Here is a 22,640-nt window from a genome sequence, read left to right as displayed (position 1 = left end):
GAGAGATGCCCTCCCTATACCTGGAGGAGAAGAACATCTTTATCTCTGAAGATACAGGATCACAGAGAAAAAACTGAACAACAGGTCTTGCTATGTTTCCTCTACTTTATTACCATTATAATATATTTTTTGTCTAATCATACATCCCCACAAGTATCTATTTCTTCATAAATTTTAGCCTAAAAATACACAGGTTTACTCATTTCTTTGAATTTTCCTTTCCTTATGAAACTTTTCATGTCAGATACAATTTATTAAGTAAATTAGTGTTCTGTTCTCTTGTTTGTCAGTTTTCCTTTCCTACACAGAAACCATAAAAAGCTGGAAGAAAATTTCTTCTTTCCTTATAGCATATAATATGCTTCTAAACAATATTAGGTTATATTATAATTATTTTGCTTTTTTTAGATTTTATTCTTTTGTGTGTATGGGGGGGGGGTACTAGGAATTGAATCCATGCACGTGCACATGCTAGGCAAATGCTTCACCGCTGAACCATATTCCAGCCTTTTTTGTTTCATTTTGAGATAGGGTCTCATTAAATTGCCCAGGCTTGCCTCAAATTTGTGATATTCCTGCCTCAGCCTGTCTAGTATCTACGATTATAGGCATGTACCACCACACAAAGCCATTCTTTATTCTTGAACAGGTCTTCCTTGAGCTTTTTGCAAACTTTGATGTTGAAATCATTAATTGTTTAATAAATAGTAGGAGAAAAACTGCCAGAAATGGTTGTTTTTGTTGTTGTTGTTGTTTTGTTTTGTTTTTTTAAATGACAGATTACATGAACATTCCTGTGACTTTAAGGTTGATGGTAATTAAAATGAACTTTGGTTTGAAAATCTTTTACTTGGCTTGTAAAATCTTGGAGGAAAATCTAATGTGCTCCTTAAAAAATATTATAAATATTATAAATATTTAATATTTATAATTATGTTTTTCTATTTGAGAGGGAAGATAGATTTTATTTGTATATATTGATGATGTGCAGCATGATATTTTGATGTACTTTAACATTGAAATTATGATAGTTAAGCAAATTAAGTTATCTGCCTTCTTCAATTTGCCATCCTCCTGCCTCTGTCTCCCAAGTCACTGAGATGACAAGCATGCTTCTACCACAGCTCTAATCATGTACTTTTGATATAAGGATAATTTATACATTTCTTCTGAAGCTTATCCCCCCGGGATAGAAGCCAGGTCCTTCATATGATAGGCAAATGCTCTGTTACTAACCTTTATTCCCATCCCTTTTTTACTTTATTATAGGCATGCCTGTAATCACAGCAACTCCAGAGGCTGAGGCAAGAGGATCACAAGTTCAAGGCCAGTCATGACAATTTAGTGAAGCCCTATCTCAAAATTTTTAAAAAATTAAATGAAAAGGGTTGGGGATATAGTTCAATGGTAGAGCACCCCTGGATTCAATACCCAGTACCAAAAAAAGGGAATTTTCCATAAAATGCTTAGTTTATATGCCTGAATATTAAGTATTTAGCAAATTATAACTGTATGTTTTTATATTTTTTTTGAAGTTCTTAGAATTGTTACTTAATTTCTTATACAGTAGCAACAAGAACATTATTTTCAGATTGTATTTTGTAGTTTGACCAGGGGAAAACAGATGCCTCTCATGCATTCCCTGGGTTCTACATTCCTTTATTCCTATTTTAGTTCTGATATCAGATATGGGAACTTCTGACTCAGTTAATGGAGAAACAAAACCAAGACAAGTGAGCATGAACATAGAGACAAAGCTGTGGGATTCACTTTGAGAAGAGTTGGAACTCTAGTGATTGAGAAAGAATTAGGGTTGGTCCCCAGACAAAGGAAGGAGGCAACTGTCATTGATGTGTAGGGGTTGTAGGGATGATCTGACATCCTGGCCTTGAAGAGGGGTTGTTGGTGGCCCAGGAACTCCTAGTTCTATTATCATCCCATTCAGTCATCCTGGCCTTGGGGTAAGGTTGGGTTGTTTTAGCTGCTGAGACAGCACACAGTGGGGCTAGAAGAAAACATGTACCTTATTTTTTACTACTAACAGGTTCTTGGCCCAGGAGTTTGTTTGCTTTCTGTTTTTCTGTGGTGGTCTTAACTGGCTTTTTCTGTCATTTGAGTTTATTCTTGGAGATGTTATGGCAAAGGCAGCCTAACTTTTATGATGCACCTGGTTTCTATGGCTGATAAGATTGTTTGGGAAAGTGAGGGATATTAGGAACACATGTAGCATACTTTTAATGGGTAATAGGTCAGGATTTTCAGGATTTGGGAGTACATCTGTCTCTTGCATCTGACCCCACATGGTGGTCCCTGACTGTCTCAGTTCAGTCTCAGATTCCATCTCCCAGAGATGTTTTAGGAGATATAAGTGCACTAAAACATAACCATAAAAAAAGATTATCTCCCACAGACAAGTCTGTTTGTTTAGTTTTGCAGTACTGGGAATTGAACCAGGGATGCTACATACTCAGACCTTTTTATTTTTTATTTTGTTACAGGGTCCCACTAAGTTGCTAAGCCTGGCTGGAACTTCCAATCATCCTTGCTTCAGCCTTCTGAGTCACTGGGGTTACAGGTATACACCATCATTCCTAGAAGCAAGTTTAGACTTGAATTTGGAGAATAGTTATAGATATGAAAAATTCTCTTGAGCTGTCTAACTTTAAAAAAAAAAAAGACATTACCAGGGAAATAAATAAAATTACAAGATTTCAGTAATTATTCCTAAAAAATTCCTCACACCATAAACCATGGGTTGGCAAATGCTTTGATTAGAGAGATGGAATAGAAGAAGATATTGTGGGGCATAAACTTCTTGCGCCATCCATGAAATCTACCCTTTGATTCTTCACTAATTGAAAGAGAGGATATTGGCTGCATTTTGCTACATTTGTGAAAAAATCTTTTTATGCTAATTTTAAAAAAATCATGCATGCTAAAATATTTTTAAAAGTATTTGTTAGGACATAAATACATTTAATAACATAAATATCTTTAATTTTTTTAGCAGAGATATAATTTTACTAGTTTTGATAATTATTGAAGTAAATATTATGTTCCTTTCTGTACCAGTTTAGGAAAATGAAATGCTATCTGAAGGGACATTTCTGATTTTTCTAAGAATTGAATATTTTAGTGTTGCAAAATAGAATAAAGTAAATTTATCAGAACAGCTGCTATATTCAAAGTAGTGCCGCAGTAAGGGGAAGATCTGTTATGTGCCACCTGTTCACAACAGTACGACTTAAATTCTTAGGAACAAACTATTAATGACAGAGTCTGTCATGATTTTTCAACACCATCTGGAATCAGATCAGTCTGTCTTGAGTTTGTTCAACCAACTTACACAAAGAGTAAGAGAGAGGGTTTTTCACAGTGGGAATGCTGCCAATAGCATTTAGTGGGATTATCTTTTCTCTCTACATTTTTAATTGACAAACATAAAAGAACTCACTGCATTCAAAAACCATAAGTTTTCAGAAAAAAAAAGAATAGAAAAAAATGAGGAAACATTCCTCATAGTCATAGGCAGGATAAAAGATATTTCTAAAACATTACACTATGTTTAAGCAAACATTTTAATAATAAACCCCTTGATCTTTGTCAAATATATTTTTGAGAGTCAATTTAAGGCAGTCAGGAGAATGTCTTATTGGAATATTGATCTTTGAAGAAGAAACAGAAATTACTCATCCATGTAAAAACTCTGGATTTAAAGTTAGTGACTTAGTTTTCAATTTCTGATTTGCCACTTTGTAGTTCTGTGACTTTGAGTGAGTCATTTAATTTTCTCACCTTGGCCTAATTTCCTCCTCAGAAATATTTTGCCAATGATATTCTGTTGTGCAGGCTTTCTCATTTGTACATTCTTTTAACTTTTATTTATCATGGAATGTTTTATTTTGTCATTAAATCTGAAGCTTAATTTTGCTGGAAATGTGATTCTTGGTTGGCATCCATTTTCTTTTAGAGCTTAGTATGTGTTGTTCCAGGATCTCCTAGCTTTGAGGGTCTGGGTTGAGAAATCTGCTAGATCCGAATTGGTTTCCCCTTATATATAGCCTCAGTCTTTTTTCTTGAGGCTTTTCAAATTCTGTTCTTATTTTGCATTGCTAGAGAGGAAGACATATAGAAAGCATTTTCATTATAATATGTCTTGGTATAGATCTGTTATAATTTTGTACTTTTGGTATCCTGTAAACCTCTTATTTGATTTTCCAATTCATTCTTCATGTTTGGGAAAATTTCTGATATTATTTCATTCAAGAGATTGTGCATTCCTTTGGTTTGTATCTCTGTGCCTTCCTCTATACTGATAAATATTAGATTTGGTCTTTTGATGTTGTCCCATAATTCTTGGATGTTCTCTTCATGGTTTCCTACCATCTTCACTGTGTGGTCAACTTTATTCTCAAGATTGTATATTTTGTCTTTATTGTCTGAGGTTCTGTCTTCCATGTGGTCTAGTCTGTTGGTGGTGCTTTGTGCTGAATTTTTTATCGGAATTATTGTTTCCTTCATTTCAAGAATTTTGTTTTTCAGAATCTCTCTTTTCTGAAGTAATCTTTTGCTTTCTGTATCTGCTCTTTTATCTCTTTGATGGATGATCAATTGTTGCCTGTATTTGTTCTTACATCATTTTTGATTTGCAGATCATTTTAATTTTGTACATTCTAGACTCCTTCTCTGACATTTCATCTGCTGTGCTGTCAAAGAATTCTATTATTATGTCATCTTTTTTGTTAGGGGCACGTTCTTCCCCTGGCTTTTCGTGTTTTCTGTGTGTCTTTCTCTCTAGTAGTGCAGATCTGATGTACTACAGTTTCTACCCTATAATCTTAATGTGTTCCTGTAGGTTTCTGGTGCCTTGCCTTCAAGGGGGGATCAATATTAACAGCTCACAATGGAAATGATGTCCAGCTTTAAACCAACTAGTTTCTGTTTAGACAATTATAGTTTGTCAAAATAATGATGTATTCAATTATTATCTGCACTATAAACTATAGGTTTGAAAAAGGATCTACAGTTTCTACTGGTGGAAAAAGACAGAAGCAGGGTGGAGGTGTAGTGTGTGATGTTTATGAGGTAGGAAGTGAGAATACAGAGGTATTAGATGGCTGTTAACAGGAGAAAAGAAAGAAAGGGGTGACCCTGTGTAAGGCTCTCTCCTGCCTCTGCAACAAAATGGTGACTATTGGAACACCTAGCAGGAATACCTCTGGTGTAAGCAGGCCTGCAGGGACCTTAGTGATGGTCTTCCGGGTCCTGGCTGTTGTCTCTAGATGGAAGCGGCAGTTCCCTAGTTGTTGTTGTTGGTAGTATCAAACCTGTAAGTACCTTGGTGATGGGCTTTTAGTCCTCCACTGGTGTTCTGAGATGGTAGCTGTCCTAAATGCAGATGGTGGTATGAGTGGAGGAGTGGGTAAGCCAAGATGATGGTGGAGGTGTCCCAAGATGGAAACAACTACTTTTAGAGATGAGGCTGAAAAGGCAGGCCCTAGGATGGCTTTGGGTGGCTTGTTAGGAGATGTAGCACTGTGGTGTGTGGTGCTACAGGGGAGCTTCTTCCACACCTTGTCAGTTGTCCTGAGGTAGAGGATACTATGTGGGGAGGGCTATGGTGATGGCTGCAGCATCCTAAGATGGAGGAAGGCCAGGAGTAGACATGAGTTGGGGAGCTGAAGTGCAGTCCTTTGCTCCAAATGGTGATCAGGCACCAGTTAGCAGGTTGGCAGGCCAGTGCTGGGCCTGTCTGGGCCTCCTCAAACCTTTTTACAATTTTATTTTTAAGACAGAGTCTTGCTAAATTGCCCATGCTGGTGTCAAATTTGCCAACCTCCTGCCTCAACCTCCTGAGTAGCTGAGATTACAAGTGTATGTCATCACAACTGGCCTGTCTCTCCATCATTTTTGTTGTGAAATGAACCACTGCATATTGTACAATTGATTCTAAAGGATTTTTTCTTCTTTAATAAAATCTGCCTTTCAGCAAATTCATCCAAAAATTTACACTGGTTTTTTGACATTTTGAGGTTCAAATATACATAAATTCAATAGAAAAAGATAATTGCCAACAGTGGTGGAACTGAAAAAAATTAAATTTGATCTCATAGCTTGTGAGCACGACTGTCACTCATAAACTCATAACTAATGTGGTCAATAGATTGAACAGTTGACATAGTGGGAACATGAGAATTAATAATAGATATAATTCCATCTGGTTTTGAAAGGTGAACTTCTCATGACAGAACTATACTTGTAAGATTTTGTTGGGAAATCTGGTATTCAGGATTTGTGCATTTTCAGAAGCAGAAATGTTAGGTAGCCAGACAGTCATGAATGGGTGAGCAAGGGGAAGACAATGAAGAGCAACTGAAAACCGCAGGGAGCCTTGTCTGGCAGACATGCAGCTGGAAGATGGGGGCTTGGTATCTGAAAACCTCTCCCAGCTTTAATTAAGAAAACTACCCTCTCTGTTGCCATTATCTTTTGTAACAAGGTCTCCAGGATTCCCCCTTATCACAGATACTATTTTATAACTTCCATGAGGCAAGGCAAAAGGACTGTAAGTGTAGATAACAAAATATATGGTCAGAAAGATGGAGGCTGATTGAAAAGGAAATAAAATGCTAATACCTCAGAACACTTTCCCCTCCTCCAGCCTATTGCCAAAGTTGCCTGCCTCCAAGGAATTATTTCTCCTGCAAGGAGTTGTTAATGAGTAGCCCCTGGGTGGCTCCCTTTCTGCCTGTACCTCTGGGTAGCTTCCTTTCTAATCTAGGATCACTCCACCTTTTGGGTCATGTAGGCAGGATGGGAGGAGGGGGCATGAGAACAGAGGAAGTCTAAAATATATAAAAGAGGCAGGACACCCCACTCCTTGGGCACCAGCTTTGGACCCCCTCTCTATGCAGGAGTCTCTCTCTCTCTGTTCTTTTCTTTTTTTTAAAAGTGTATTTATTTATTCTAATTTGTCATACATGACAGCAGAATGCATTTCAATTCATAGTACACATACAGAGCACAATTTTTCATTTCTCTGATTGTACACAAAGTAGAGTCACACCATTCATGTCTTCATACGTGTACTTTAGGTAATGATGTTCATCTCATTCCACCACCTTTCCTACCCCCGGGCCCCTACTCCTTTTCCCTCCCTCCCCTTTGCCCTATCCAAAGTTCCTCCATTCTGTTCTTTAAAAGTTTTGGCTCTTGCCTTGACATTTCTGGGTTGTTCAATCTTCAAAACCGGGAGAACAGGACTTAGAACACTGGTATCATTTCTGGACTCACCAACACCACGATAGCCAAAACATCAAGACCTTCCCAAGAAAAATTTGATTTGAAGGGTAATAAACAAATTAAGGGGATGGGAAATTGTGGCAAAAAAAAGGGGAACTCAAATTTAAACCCATTAACGAGACCGAAAATTTAGACAAAAAAAAAAAAAAAGGGGGGGGGGAACTCAGTTTCCTTAAAGTAGCCAAGATTTTTCTCTTGGTGGCAATCCATATAACATCTAAAGTCAGAAGGTGGACTTGTGCAGGATTCTGGAAATTTCCCTGGGACCTCCAATAAAACTGCCCTTCCACTCTCTTCCTTGAAGTGTACCTTTTCCCCTTTTCTATCTCTTCTAATAACCTCATGCCTGTTATTCTGAGTAATATATCTGAAATCTTTCTGGCCTGATTAAAATAATTGGAATAAGGGGGCAAGGCTGGGGGCATGTCTCTTCACTGCCTCAATTTTTTTAGAAAGCCTGGGCTCTGTAGCAGAAGTTTTCAGGGACTGGTATACTTACCTCTGCTTGGTCCTGGAAATAAGGCAACTATTGACTGGTGACTTTCAGAAATATGGTTACTGGAGGAGTCACTTGCATTTTTGCTGTTTTTTTTTTTTTTTTTTTTAGAAGTGGGGGCTGTCACTGAAGGCTGACCTTCAGAGCTATGCATTTATATTATTTGGCTGTCTTTCAATACCTTGGGACTATCACTGATTTCCTTGCTTTAAAGTATCAAGATTATTACTGTCTGGCTACAGTTCTAAAGTTTTCTTTAAATATAGCTATTTCTTCTGGATCTGGGATTTTAGTCTAAAACAGTCTTTTCATAATTTAAATAAGAAAAAATTAATGTAGTTAATTCTCATTCTTTCATTTTGTTCTTGTCTCAGTCAAACTTGCTACTGCTATTCAAATATTTATGCAGATGGCAGAATTTTCACCTAGTGTTGCCATCATTTAAAAGACTTCAGTGATAATTACTATAGCCTAAAAAGAATTTCAACTGTTTTTATTTTTACAATATATAGAAAAAACTCAATAAAGGACAGCTAATGAGTTGGGACAAAATACAGGACAAAATCGCTAATTATAGAACATGTAATATATACATACGTATATATATGTATATATCATACCTTGCAACCTTATTTATATTATATATTATATATAATTATATATTATATATTTATATATTATATAAAACATATAATATAATATACTTATATATATTATAATATACCTATATTATATATAATAGGTAATAATATATAACATATATATAATATATGTTACATAATATATCTAATTTTCTAATTGACTCCCTCTCTCTCTCTCTCTCTCTCTCTCTCTCACTCACTCACTCACACACACACACACCCCATACCATTATTCTGGTTGGGAAGGGTGGTACAAATCCATATCCCAGAGACTGGGAAGGCTGAGTCAGGAAAATATCAAGTTGGAGACCCTTTCTCAAAATAAAACTGGGAATGTAGTTCAGCGTTAGGAGTGCCGCTGGGTTCAATCCCTAGTGCAACAACAACAACAACAACAACAACAAAAGTAAATGAATAAATGATAGGAAAATATCCAAATACAGATTTATATCTGCTTTATATTTTTAATTTGGTTGCCAAAGCTTGGTCCTTGTCCCCCATGCCAATCCAATAACAGGGACATGGTTTGGAGAAAAAGGAGAAAGATGGTTAATTGCTTTTCTAGCTAAAGAGAAACACAGGAGTCTTCTGTCCCAGAGGCTGTTATTCTACCCATTAACAGGAACAGGGGCCTTTTAAAGAGGTGATTTAATAGCTACATTCCACATGTTCTCTTTTGGAGTTGTAATTCACTTTTTAATTTTGGAGATAGTCATTCTTCTGGTACCATCCCCAAAGTCTGGTTTACTTATTCCTATGTTGGGTGAGTGCTCAAGGACAGCCAACTATGTCTAGGATGGGGAAGTAAGGCAATCTCTTCCCCTGAGATTAGGGATGGAACAAAATTAGAGAGGAGCATGGACAGACAAAGAAAAAGAAATGTCCATTTAAAAAATAAGCTGCAGTGGCCGTGCAATAAGGGCTATATTCAAAGCATAAAGTGGACCACTATTATAATCTTAGTGTCACAAATTAGGATTTTAAGAAATATCCTCTATTTCAGGAGATGAGTACACAAATATGAACAAAAGTTGATTCAGAAAGGGGTTAGTCTCTGAGAAATTTTAAACTTTTCGGTCCTGGATGACAATCCACCTCTCCCCCCTCCCAAATTTTACACAATAGAAGTGACATTAGAAGTTTGAAATCCAGAGAGGGGAAATAATTTGCATAGGATTACAGTTAAATTAGTGTTCCAGCTGATTTTAGTTTCCTTGTGTTCTGGAGGTCATTCCAGGTCTCTAATCAGAACAACAATTTGTTAAAGTGGTTAATTCCATGGACTTTGTTGATAGATAGACCTGGTTCAAAACTTTCTACTGGATGGATGTGAGCAAGTTTCTTGGTAACTCTGAGCTCCAATTTCTCATCAGTAAAATAGGAATCATGATAAGGTCTTCTTCATCGTTTTGATTTATTAGTGGAAATCTATCCCATGATATGCTTCAAACAATGCTTATTATATGTGTTCAACAAATGTTAACTGTAATTCCTTGTATCATATAGCACTGTTTTATGTCATTATACAATGATACTAATGAATCTACAGCAGTTGAATTCATTCTTATATCATTGTTTCATTTATGATGTAGGGTCTATAACACATATACTTGAAAAACATATGGATCTTTGAATTTTTTTGCCCATGGATTAAATACATTGGTTAACGCTTGCTACAATCTCCATATCTCCATTCTGGAAACAATTTGATTTAGTTTTAGAATGTGGGTTTGTAGGAAACTGACTTTCATCAGCCACTCAGTAATGGAGTTGCTTTCTGCTTCATGGTTCCATAATCCCATAAAGTCTTAGATTTTTCTGTTGTTTCTTAGTATTGACTGTCCAAAGAGGAGAGGAGAGAGACAACAGATGATCATGCAGGTTTTGAAAAGTCAGGCCTTGGAGTGGCATTTGTCACTTTTGACAATGTTTCCACACAGAGAGTCTGAGAAATATGTTCAGTCTATGAACACACTGTGGTAGAGAAACGGAATTTAGACTAGAGACTGTAATCAGTATGAGAAAAATGTATGGAGCTGAATAACCCTGTTACAGATCATTTATTTGCACCTTCTGACATGCCCACTAGTTGGCTGTGTGTTGTCATTCCACATGATAGAAGGAGAAATTGAGGACATAAATAAATTACTGAGAGAAGCATCAACTTCTTTTCCAGGGACTTTGAACCTAAACCTAAGGTTCTTGATTCTTTATCCTCCTGGGAAACTTGACTAGAATATTTTGTTGCTCTTTCATTTAAAAGGAAGCTTTAATTAATTAGGATAATTAACTTGTTAGTCATTAAAATATTTTTATGATTTTAGTATTTTCAAGATTAAAATTTTATTCTAAATCATTGGTTTTTATGTGTGTGTGTTGGAAGGTTAGGTACATTTTATGGATTCAGTATTTTGTAGAATACTCTTATCTGCCTTTCTAGGACTAAAGGGATTAATTTACTTTTGTTTATTAAATAAAATTTCAGTTGTGTTAATAAAATGTCACATTTTTCTAAACCTCAGTAGCTATGTTTAGAATGTCTTAGTATTTCAATTCCTTACCTACTTAGAATTAACACTTTTTTGGATGAATCTTCTAAAAGCACTAACTCCCATGCTTTACAATTCATGAATTTTAGGCAAATGTTTCTATATTTAAAATATTTTTCAAGTTATTATAAAATTAGAATATAAATAACACCGATGTTTGATATATTGAAGCAATAATTGCCTAAGTAGCAATACTGGATATTTTTATAAGCATAATTTGTGATACATTTAGTAAATAAAACTTGAACTTGCTGAGCAAGAGCCTATAGAAACTATTTTAACCTTTCATTTTTCTTCCATCAACATTGGCTAATTTGAGGAGATTTGCTCTTAGGTAATATATTTACTGGATTTTTTTATGTTTTAATTTTTTTGAAAGACACTCAGGAAAAGGCCAATAATTCAAACTGGTAGTGAGACCAGTTCTGTGCCTTAGATTTTTTTTTTTTTTTTTTTCTGTAGAATAAATGTTTGCCTATCGGTAGTTATAAATTTGTACATTAGAATTAGTTTTAATTTCCATAGTTAAGTTTTTGTAGTTTTACTATAGAAAAACTATCCAATTATACTTGTTAAAACAAAGTATGGTAAACTTTACTCATGACCCTCATGATGGATCTAGGGATCACTGCAATAGGATTCTGTCCTGGGGAGGAAGATTGGACTAAACTCTGACTTTAGCAGGGGAAGTGAAAACATATAGTCAACGAAGAGGTTGAAGGTCATTACTAAAACAGCAAGACTAAGGGGCTTGTGACTAAAGCAACGGGAGGGTTGCTTCAGTCTGACCAGGATGATGCAATACCACCTAGGCATCACGGTGGGAGAGGAGTCCTATCAGATATCAACAGTGATCAGATATCAAGGTAGGCCGGGAATGGGGATTCTTGCTAAAAGACTGAGTAAAATTCTTGCTAAAACCATATTTATAAGGAAGTACACAGTTTTAGGATCCCAAAGTTTAGTTATGCGAATAATCATTGTTACTATCTTAAAATAAATTTTAAATTTTATTGTTGTTTTTTTATTTATTCAACCAGGATAGGCTGGTTTTCCTTTCAGAAGCATTTTCATCCTGACTCTCTGACCTACAATTAGGAAATTAGCTTTAAAACTAAATTTCTTAAAATTTCTTTAAGAAGTTTTTCCAAGTGACTCCTGGGGTTTTATCGTTGAAAGTTGAAAAGAGCTGAGAATGGTGGTGCATGCCTATAATTCCAGCAGCTCCAGAAGTTCAGGAGGCTGAGGCAGGGAGAATTGCAAGTTAAAGGTGAGCCTCAGCCACTTAGTGAGGCTCTGAGCAACTGAGTGAGACCCTGTCTCAAAGAAAAAAAAAAAAAAGGTATGGTGGGGAGGCAGGGGGATAAGTGGTTAAGTGGTTAAGTGCCCTGAGTTTAATCCCTGGTATGAAAAACAAAGAAAGAAAGAAAGAAAGAAAAAAAAAAGAAAGCTGGAAAGAGAAAGTATCTTAAGAAATTAAGAAATATGGAAATATTGTACATTTTCTGATCTTTTAAAAATCTAGATGTATAGATTACTAAGTTAAAAAAGCTGTTCACTGCTTTGAGTAAATCTTCTTATGTTAAATTGACTTTAAAAGAAAAGGAGTGTATCAAGAAGAAAATCTTAGTTATCACCATCTTCAATTACAAAGAGGTCATGTAAAGACAAAAATCATTATGTTTTTGTATAGAATGGCCATTAGCAGCTGACAGTCTCCTTATTTTCATATTACAAAATCCTCAAGGGATATAAAGGTTTCCAGGTAAAGTTTAGGACACAGAGTTACATCTGAATTTCCTATGAACAATGAATAATTTTTAGTATAATTGGGTGCTGACAATTATTTGCCCATTATATGAAATTCAAATGTAACTGGCACTTCATATTATTATTTCATAAATCTGGAAAACTTAAAATATACTGATGACTCTCAGACCAACCTGTTGAATTTCAGAGTAAATGATTGACTAGCACAGGTTAGGTCATGTCTCTTTTTGATCTTCCTGGCCAGTTCCAGGAAAAGAGATTACATATTTTGTTTTAGAGCAATAAAAAGTCATCTGGGATCAGATGAAAGAGAGGAGTGGATGAGGAAGCTAAGCAAATTTAGATTGATCATCTGTAAAAGACAGCAAAATGTTCTGAGCTCTGATTTCTAGCTTGTTGCTATGGGCCAGTATACTTTGTCTTCTTGAGTTTTCTCAGGGACTATAAGCTATGTTGAGATAGTTATTTATAATTTGAAACCAAAATAACTCCATTATGTTTTGTTAGAGTCTGTAAACAAGTCAGGATGGCTCCTGGCAATTGTTAGAGTCTGTAAACAAGTCAGGATGGCGCCTGGCAAAATGCCAGAGGGAGTGGTTTGTGAAGTAACACCAGCAAGCCATTAAGTGTGGAGATTTCTTATTGGTTGACTGATGTATCTAGTTTATGCTAATTTAAATAAGCTGTGTAAAATGTATAAATACTGCTCCTGTCCTACAATAAATGGCTCCCATTCCTGCTGTATCAATCTACACAAGTTCTTCGTCACCCCCCCCACACCCCGGTTATTTTGCTGCAGCTAGACTGCAGCAATGTTTATTGAAAATTTCAGATAATATGAAAATTTTATTGCAACTGTACCTGTCTGATGACAACATTGATGACAACATTGATTGTTTTATTTTATAATAAGAGGGTGTTGATGCTTAAGTGATGCTCTAATCAGACCCTCTCTTTATCCAGTTCAAGATTAGGGATTTGTCAGTATATCCTACTAAAGGAGAACTATAAAGTCCTGGTAAAAAGCAGCACTGGTACAGGACTAAAGGTGCTGCTCATCTGTCACTATTTAGTGGGGAACAAAGCTCCCTCTTTGGTTAGTAGAAGTGAATGTCTTCCTTTTCCTTTTCTAATTACTACTATTGAAAAGAAGTGCATTCAGACTGAATAAATATGTTCTGTAGAATATTTGGAAATCAATATCTTATATAGTATACTCTTTCTGTATACTATATAAGCTAGTCCCAGGCTTTGTGGCATACAGAAATAACGTATAGAATGATTTTTTCAAAAGCTTTACCTTTTATATATATTTTCATTGAGGGAGGCACACAGATTGAACACAGGGATGCTTTCGCATTGAGCTACATACCCAGTCCTTTTTCAGTATTTAAAAAAAATATTTATTTCAATAAGGTATATATATATATATATATATATATATGACTGTAGAATGCATTTTGATTCTTTGTACACAAGTGCAGTGCAACTTTTCATTTCTCTGATTGTACACCATGTAACATCACATCATATGTGCAGTCATACATGTACCTAGGGTAATAATGTCCATCTCATTCCACCATCATTCCTGCCTCCATATCCACTTCTCTCCCCTCCCTCCCCTTTGCCTAACCAAAGTTCCTCCATTTTTCCCGTCCCCCCATTATGGATCAGCATCCACTTATCAGAGAGAATATTCAGCCTTTGGTTTTGGGGATTGGTTTACTTTGCTTAGCATGATATTCTGGAACTCCATTTATTTAACTGCAAATGCCATAATTTTATTCTCTTTTAATGCAAAGTAATATTTTATTGTGTATATACCATAGCTTCTTTATCCATTCATCGATTGAAGGGCATCTGGTTGCTTCCACAGTTTAGCTATTGTGAAAAGAACTGTTATAAACATTGATATGGTGGCTTTACTATAGTATGCCAATTTTACGTTTTTTGAGTATAGATTGAGGAGTGGGATAACTGAGTCAAATGGTGGTTCCATTTCAAGTTTTCTAAAGAATCTTCATACTGCTTTCCATCATGGTTACACCAATTTGTAGTCCCACCAGCAACGTATGAGTGTGGCTTTTCCCCCATATGCTCACCAACACTTATTGTTGTTTGTATTCTTGTTAACTGCCATTCTCACTGGCATGAGATGAAATCTTAAGGTAGTTTTAGTGAGCATTTCTCTAATTATTAGAGATATTGAACGTTTTTTTCATATATTCATTGATTGAATATATATCTTCTTCTGTGAAATGTCTGTTCAGCTCCTTAGCCCAATTATTGATTATTTGTTTGGTGTTAAGTTTTTTGAGTTCTTTATATATCTTGAAGATTAGTGTTCTATCTAATATGGGTATGGCAAAAATTTTCTCCCCAAATGTAGGCTCTCTCTTCACCTCATTGTTTCTTTTGCTGAGAAGAAGCTTTTTAGTTTGAATCCATCCCATTTATTAATTCTTGATTTTATTTATTGATTTAAGAGTGTTGTTAAGGATGTGGGGGCCTAATCTGACATCATGAAAATTTGGGCCTACTTTTTTCTCTATTAGGTGCAGGGTCTCTGGTCCTGTTCCTAGGTCCTTGATCCACTTTGAGTTGAACTTTGTGCATTGTGAGAGATGGTGGTTTAATTTCATCTTGCTGCATAAGGATTTCCAGTTTTCCTAGCATCATTTGTTGAGGAGGCTCTCTTTTCATCAATGAATATTTTTGGCGCCTTTGTCTAGTATGAGATAACTGTATTTATGTGGGTTTGTCTCTGTGTCATCTATTCTATACCATTGGTCTACATGTCTATTTTGGTGCCAATATCATGTTGTTTTTGTTACTATAGCTATGTAGTATAGAGTAAGTATTTAGTATAGACTGAATACCTTAGTCTAGTATTGTGCCTCCTTCTTCACTCTTCTTGGTAAGGATTGCTTTGACTATTCTGGGTCTCTTATTTTTCCAAATGAATTTCATGATTGCTTTTTCTATTTCTGTAAGGAATGACATTAGGATTTTAATTGGAATCACATTGAAGCTGTATAGGTATCTATACATTAATTATGCATATCCAAGAGCATGGGAGATCTTTCCATCTTCTAAGTGTATTCTTCAATTTCTTTCTTTCGTGTTCTGTAGTTTTCCTTGTAGAAGTCTTTTCTAGCATTTTGAATATGAAAGGGTGCTGTGTTTTGTTAAATGCTTTCTCTGCATCAATTGATATTATCATATGACAAGAATTTTTAAGTCTATTTATGTGATGAATTATATTTATTGATTTCCATATGTTGTACCAACCTTGCATTCCTGGAATGAACACCACTTGGTCATGGTACACTAATTTTTAAATATGTTTTTGTATGTGATTTGTCAGAATTTTTGCATCAATATTCATCTGAGATATTGGTCTAAAATTTTCTTTCCTTGATGTGTCTCTGCCTGGTTTTGGTATCAGGATGATACTAGCTTCATAGAATGAGTTTGTGAAGGTTCCCTTCTTTTCTATTTCATGGAATAATTTGAGATTGATATTCATTCTTCTTTGTAGGTCTTGTAGAATTCAGCTGTCAGTCTTTGTGGTCCTTGGGTTTTCTTGGTTTGTAGGCGTTTGATGTGGTCTTGTATTTCCTTGCTTGAAATTGATCTGTTTAAATTGTATATGTCCTCTCAACTCAGTTTGGGTCGATTGTATGCCTCTAGAAATTTGTCAGTGTCTTCAAGTTTTTCTATTTTACTGACGTATCAGTTTTCAAAATAGTTTCTAATTGTCTTCTGTATTCCAATAGTGTCTGTCATGATATTTCCTTTTTCATCACGAATTTTAGTAATTTGAGTTTTTCCTTTCCTTCTTTTCGTTAAGGTAACTAAGGCTTTGTCAATTTTATTTATTTTTTCAAATAGCAAGCTTTTTGGTTTGTCAATTTTTTGAATTATTTTTTTTTGTTTCAATTTCATTAATTTCTGCCATGATTTTAAGTATTTCCTGTCTTCTACTACTTTTGGTGTTGGTTTGTTCCTCTTTTTTAGCTGTAATGTCAGGTCATTTATGAACTTTCTTCTGAGCACTGCCTTCATAGTGTCCCATAGATTTTGACATGTCGTTTTGGAGTTCACATTTACCTCTAAGAATTTTTTCATCTCTGTAAAGAATACCTAGAAGAAAACCTGTGAAGAGACAAATAAAAGAACAGACACAAACCAGGTAGAATTGGGAAGACAGGTGGAAAGGAGGGGACAGAATGAAGAAGAGGTGTAGAAGTGAAGTGTCCACTCCTCCCTCTTGCTGAGTTTATTAACTCAAAAAGTTACATACTACATTACCATGGCTACATTCTAATTAGTATTTCTTTAACCCCAAATGCTAGCTAACTGAGATAAGGTCCAGGTTAGTACAAACACAGAGCTCCTTCTCTCTAAGAACATTGCTAAGGAAACCAGATAGTGCATCTGCATAATTATCTTAGTAGCTTCAAGGAGGGGAAACTGCTGGGCCTTCCAAGCCTGGGAGACAGGGTAAATATTGCTATGGCAGCTGGGCATCCCATGCTTTTGCACAGGATTTTCCCAGTAGCCAGGTATATCCTAGCAGCTGGGCACACCTGTGTCTTTGCACAGAAACTTCCTCGTTACCAAGCATGTCACAGTCATGAAGTTTGTCAGAGACCCAAAACCCATACACAAACTGCCACACATCTAACTCCCTGATGTCTTCTGTTATTCATGCATCATTCAGTAGAATATTATTTAGTCTCCAGATGTTGGAATAGCTTCTATTTTTATTTTATCATTGATTTCCAATTCATTCCATTTTGATCAGATAGGGTAGTATCTTTTTTGGGGGGGTATTTGCTAAGATTTGCTTTGTGGCATAACATATGCTCTATTTTGGAGAAGGATCCATGTGCTAAAGAGAAGAAAGTGTTTTTGCTTATTAATTGATGGAATATTCTATATATATCTGTTAAGTCTAAATTATTGATTGTATTATTGAGTTCCATAGTTTCTTCACTTAGTTTTTGTTTGGAAGATCTATCCAGTGGTGAGAGAGGTATATAAAGTCACTCAGTATTATTATGCTGTGGTCTATTTGGTTCTTGTAGTTGTGTGTATATATATATATATATATATATATATATATATATATATATATATATATATAGATGTCCCATTGTTTGGGGCATAGATATTTAGGTTTGATATGTCTTGTTGATGTATTAATCCCTTAAACAGTGTGTGACATGTCCTTCTTTATCCCCTTTCATTAGCTTTGGCTTAAAGTCTATTTTATATGATATGAGGATGGAAACCCCTGCTTGTTTATGTGGTCCATGTAAGTGGTACATTTTTTCCACCCTTTAACCTTTAGTCTGTTAATGTCTTTTCCTCTGACATGAGTCTCTTGAAAGCAGTATATTGTTGGGTCTTTTTTTTTTTTTAAATCCAGTTTGTCAAACTATGTCTTTTAGTAGATGAATTTGGGCCTTTTACATTTAGGATGACTATTGAAATAGGATTTGCATTACTGATAATTTTGGTTTATTTTTTGAATTTTAACTTGTCTTGGTTTCTTTTTTGATTGGCCTTTCCTTTACTGTCGTTCCTCCCTTTGCTGATTTTCATTGTTGTTTCATTTCCTCCTCCTGGAATATTTTTCTGAGAATGCTACAGAGCTTTTCTGCTGTATTTGCTCCCTTATCTGTTTGTTGGTGTGATAAATGGTTACCTGTATTTGCTCTCTTATCTCTCTGTTGGAGTGATAAATTTTTGCCTGTATTTGCTTAGGTTATTCTTTAATTCCTAGATCATTTTAATTATGTACATTCTGGACTCCTTCTCTGACATTTCATCAACTGCGCTATCAGTGAATTCTATTACTGTAGTGTCTTGGTTTGTTTGGGGCACTTTCCTCCCTTGTTTTTTCATGTTGTTTATATGTTTTTCTTTCTTGCAGTTTCTATGCTATAATCTTGTATTGTCCCTGCAGATTACCTCTACCCCACCTTGGTGTTGGTCTTCTAGTCCCTGACTGACATCCTATGATAAATGCTATTGCAACTAAATGTGGTAGTGGCAATAGCAGAGGTAACTCAAGATAGCAGTGGGGTGTCCCAAGATGACTATATCCACTTTCAGAGATGGGGCTAAAAAGGTAGGCTCCCTGTTTGGAGATGCAGCTGTCTCCAGGCCCTATGTGTTATCCCAAGGTAGAGACTACTCTGTGGAGAAGGTTGTAGTGATGGCTGCAGTGTCCCAAGATGGAGATGGGTTAGGTCTGGGATCTACTGTGGGTCTGCTGGTCATTCCCGTGCCTAACCTTGGCCTAGACTTCCGTGCTGGTCAATGGAGGTAGTCTTATGCCTGGACCTGGGCTCTGGCATGAGTCTGCTGTTGGGTGGGGCAGTCATGGGCTAACCTTGGTCTAGGTTCCTGTGGGTGGCTGGAGAAAGTTTCATCTTTTTTTCCCCTAAGAAGGGTTTTGTTTTTGAAGTTGTGATGCTCCTACCTCAGCCTCTTCACTCACTGGGATTACAGGCCTGTGCCAGTGCCCCCAGCCATTTTTTCACCTTTTTTGTTTGTTTATTTGTTTGTATGTGTGGGTTTTTTTTTCCCCTTGTGCTGGAGTGATCTTGTCTTTTAAATAACGAGGGCTTCCCATCTACAACCTTAAGGGACTGAATTTTTCCAAGGACTGTGTGATATTAGATCTTCAGGGGCTTTGGTAGTCTGTAGGAGATCATGTTTTTATTTAATTTTGTATTTTTAAAAATTTTATTTATTTTTTGCAGTACTGGGGATTGAACCCAGGATTTCTTACTTGCTAGGCAAGTGCTCTACCCTAGAGTTCCACTCCCAACCAACGCTATGTTTTTGATTATTCATAAAGAGGCAGAATTCTTCCCAACTCACACAAATTTCTTAGAGCCCATCTAGCAATGAAGAAGTGTGCTAAGTATTTTGAGATAAATAGAAGGGAGGATTATTTGGTTTCTAAGATAAGGAAATTCAAGGTTTCTGACCTGTTATAATTTCTAATCTTAAAGGGAGGTGGGAAAGAAGAAGAAGAAGAAGAAGAAGAAGAAGAAGAAGAAGAAGAAGAAGAAGAAGAAGAGGAGGAGGAAGAAGAGGAAGAAGAGGAAGAAGAGGGAAAAGGAGAAGGAGAAGGAGAAGAAGAAGAAGAAAGGGCAGCTTTGATTGAATGACTTAGCTCTTAAAAGGAGAGTAGAGAATTTTCTACCAAATCTAAGTGAAACCATTTCTACCAGTCAGCATTGTTACTATAGTAAAATACCAGAGGCAGCTAATTTTACAAAGAGAAAATGTTCATTTAGAACATAGTTTTAGAGTCTAAATGCAAAAGGGCATAGCACAGGCTCAGTTGACACCCCTTGGTTGCATCACCGCATGACATGGTTGGCAATTGTGAACCCAAAGTAGAGAGGGAGAAGATGTAACAAAATTCAGGATTTTGTTACAGTCCACCATCCCATGAGAATGGCCTTCCAAAGACCTAAGACTTCCAATGACCTAAGATCCACCTACTAGGTCCCACCTCCCAAAGGTTCTATCTCCTAATAGCACAAATGTGGGGATCAAATTTTCATTTTATGGGGTATTGGAGAATATTTAGCATTTAGGCATTTCTTTCCCAGAAAAGTCTTAAAATCAATAGCTTTCCACTTCCATGGTACACCCTTTCCTTCCAGAATCTAAAGTAGCAATATCTTTCAAAAATTATGTCTGTGGTCTTTGAAATAATCTTGTGTATATCTTCTGCCTGCTGTTTTTATTAATTGGATCATTTAACTCAAATAACACTTTCTTTGACCCTTCAGATAGTAAAACCTATTGGTAGTTTCCCTAGAGGTTATGGCAACTGAAGTTCACTTTATTTAATCATGTATTACATTGTTTTGGAAAGGCTTTAATTGTTAATGGAGATGGCAATTGGTGCAGCCAAGTAAAAGGTTGTTACTCAAAAGACTGAAAAAGGGAGAGATCTAGTCTAGGCATCTATGTAAATATAACACAGTAAATGTTACTTCAAATTCAGGAAATAATCCAGAGTTTCAAAGAAATCACTTTTTTAGGAAAATCTCTACTATGCATTTGGTCTCCTTAAAGTATATACCTTTTTGTATTACAGTTTGGCACACTTGCTCATGAAAGGAATTGTTAGAAAAAAAATGTAGAGAATGTCATAACAACAATTTGCACTTTGAACAAACCAGCTCTTCAGTTTTTAAACATTTTAGAAGGTCTAGTCAGACTCATGAAACTATAGAATATTGTATACTAAATAGATATTAATATTATAAGAAGGATGGTGTGATTGCAGAGAATGTTGAACAAATTTTCATCAGACTTTTGTTTTGGATGCCATCACAGAGCAGAAGGATAATTCCAACTGGTGTCTATGGCAGAATATCATCTTCCAGAAGATGAAAGATTAAATGAAGATTCCTTATGAGGAACATTACAGGTCTAACATTGCCATTAAAATCCAAATATGGACATCCTCAAGTGCCTGAAAGTCATAGAAATTGGTCTCACAATGAAAAACCAAAATAGCCAATCACACCTATATGAAAATGAATTATACAAACTCTTGTTCATCTTTGAGAGTTTCAGGCCCTCAGAAGAAAATGTGAATTAAAAGAAAATTATATATAAAATAAGGAAAAGCAAATAAAAACTAACATAAAAACATAGTGATGGAGACACTGAGGTGCCAAGACTATTTCTTCAACAGAGAAGCCCTCCTGAGCAAATAAAATTAGATAACTGCTGTGGGTTTTTTTCTTTCTTATAGCTAAATTTTTAAGTTTTACTGGATGGCAGGAATGGGGTGAAAATGAGGGCAATTTTTTAAACTATCAAATTAGCCTTTCCTTTTCTGTTTTTTTTTTTTTTTTATTATATAAATTGTTCATATTCAGTATATGACATCCTAATGTTCTATACAATTTTAAAGAGGTCACCCTGAGATGATTATCATTTTTTTAGTTATCATATTTTTGTATACATTTCTGCAAATAGAATTTACTTTTAATTTCAGTAATATTTCACCTATTTTTAACAAATTTCTATTTTTAATTTTTTATAGTTGTGTATTGGCAGCATGTGTTTATTTTTATTTGTGTGCAGTGCTAAGGATCCAACCCAGTGCCTCACAATTCTAGGCAAGCTCTCTGCCACTGAGCTACAGCTACAGTCCAACACATTTCTTATATCCCTCCCCTCATTTATGTTAATAATTTAAAATTTATTCTTGGATACTGTTTCTATTTATAATCCTCCCCCATCACACACACAAGTTCTTATTTATTATTATTTTTTTTTTGCTACTATTGGTTTTAAAAAATTTGATTATGGATACAATTTTTACTTATTTGGTCATTTAATATTTTCTTTTTTCTTTTATTAAGACCTTAAGGTTACCTAGTTCAGCTCTCAGCCTTTAAGAATATATGTATCAGACATATTGTTTACTTCAGTCATAAATATATAAATTCATTTTTTTCACGACGTTTATCTTTCATTTCTGTATGTACTGTTTGGTTATTTATAAAATCTACTTGTTGCTTTTTTTTCCTGATGTCTTTTTTCCCCTGCTCTGTTGGTTCTATCTTTTAAAAAAGTAGATAGCTTATGATTTTGTGCATTCTTGCTTATTAGGCTAATGCAGATGGTTTATAATTTTAGTATCATATCCTCAGACTCCTACTCATGGTGTTTAGTCTCATATATTTTAAGAATATTTTTTCCTATGAGTTCATCTTTAAGCTACAGTGATTTTTTTTTTTCCCACATAGAATCTCACGTGTCCTCTGTTTTTGAAGTATCAGCCCAGAAAAATTTTGCATTTGATTTTGTTAAGTGGTATCACTT

Source organism: Marmota monax, unplaced genomic scaffold (assembly GCF_021218885.2).
Source record: "Marmota monax isolate L192 unplaced genomic scaffold, Marmota_monax_Labrador192_F-V1.1 WCK01_AAM20220418_F8-fsc00019, whole genome shotgun sequence".
In the NCBI taxonomy this organism is placed as follows: domain Eukaryota; kingdom Metazoa; phylum Chordata; class Mammalia; order Rodentia; family Sciuridae; genus Marmota; species Marmota monax.
This window is presented reverse-complemented; position numbering follows the sequence as displayed.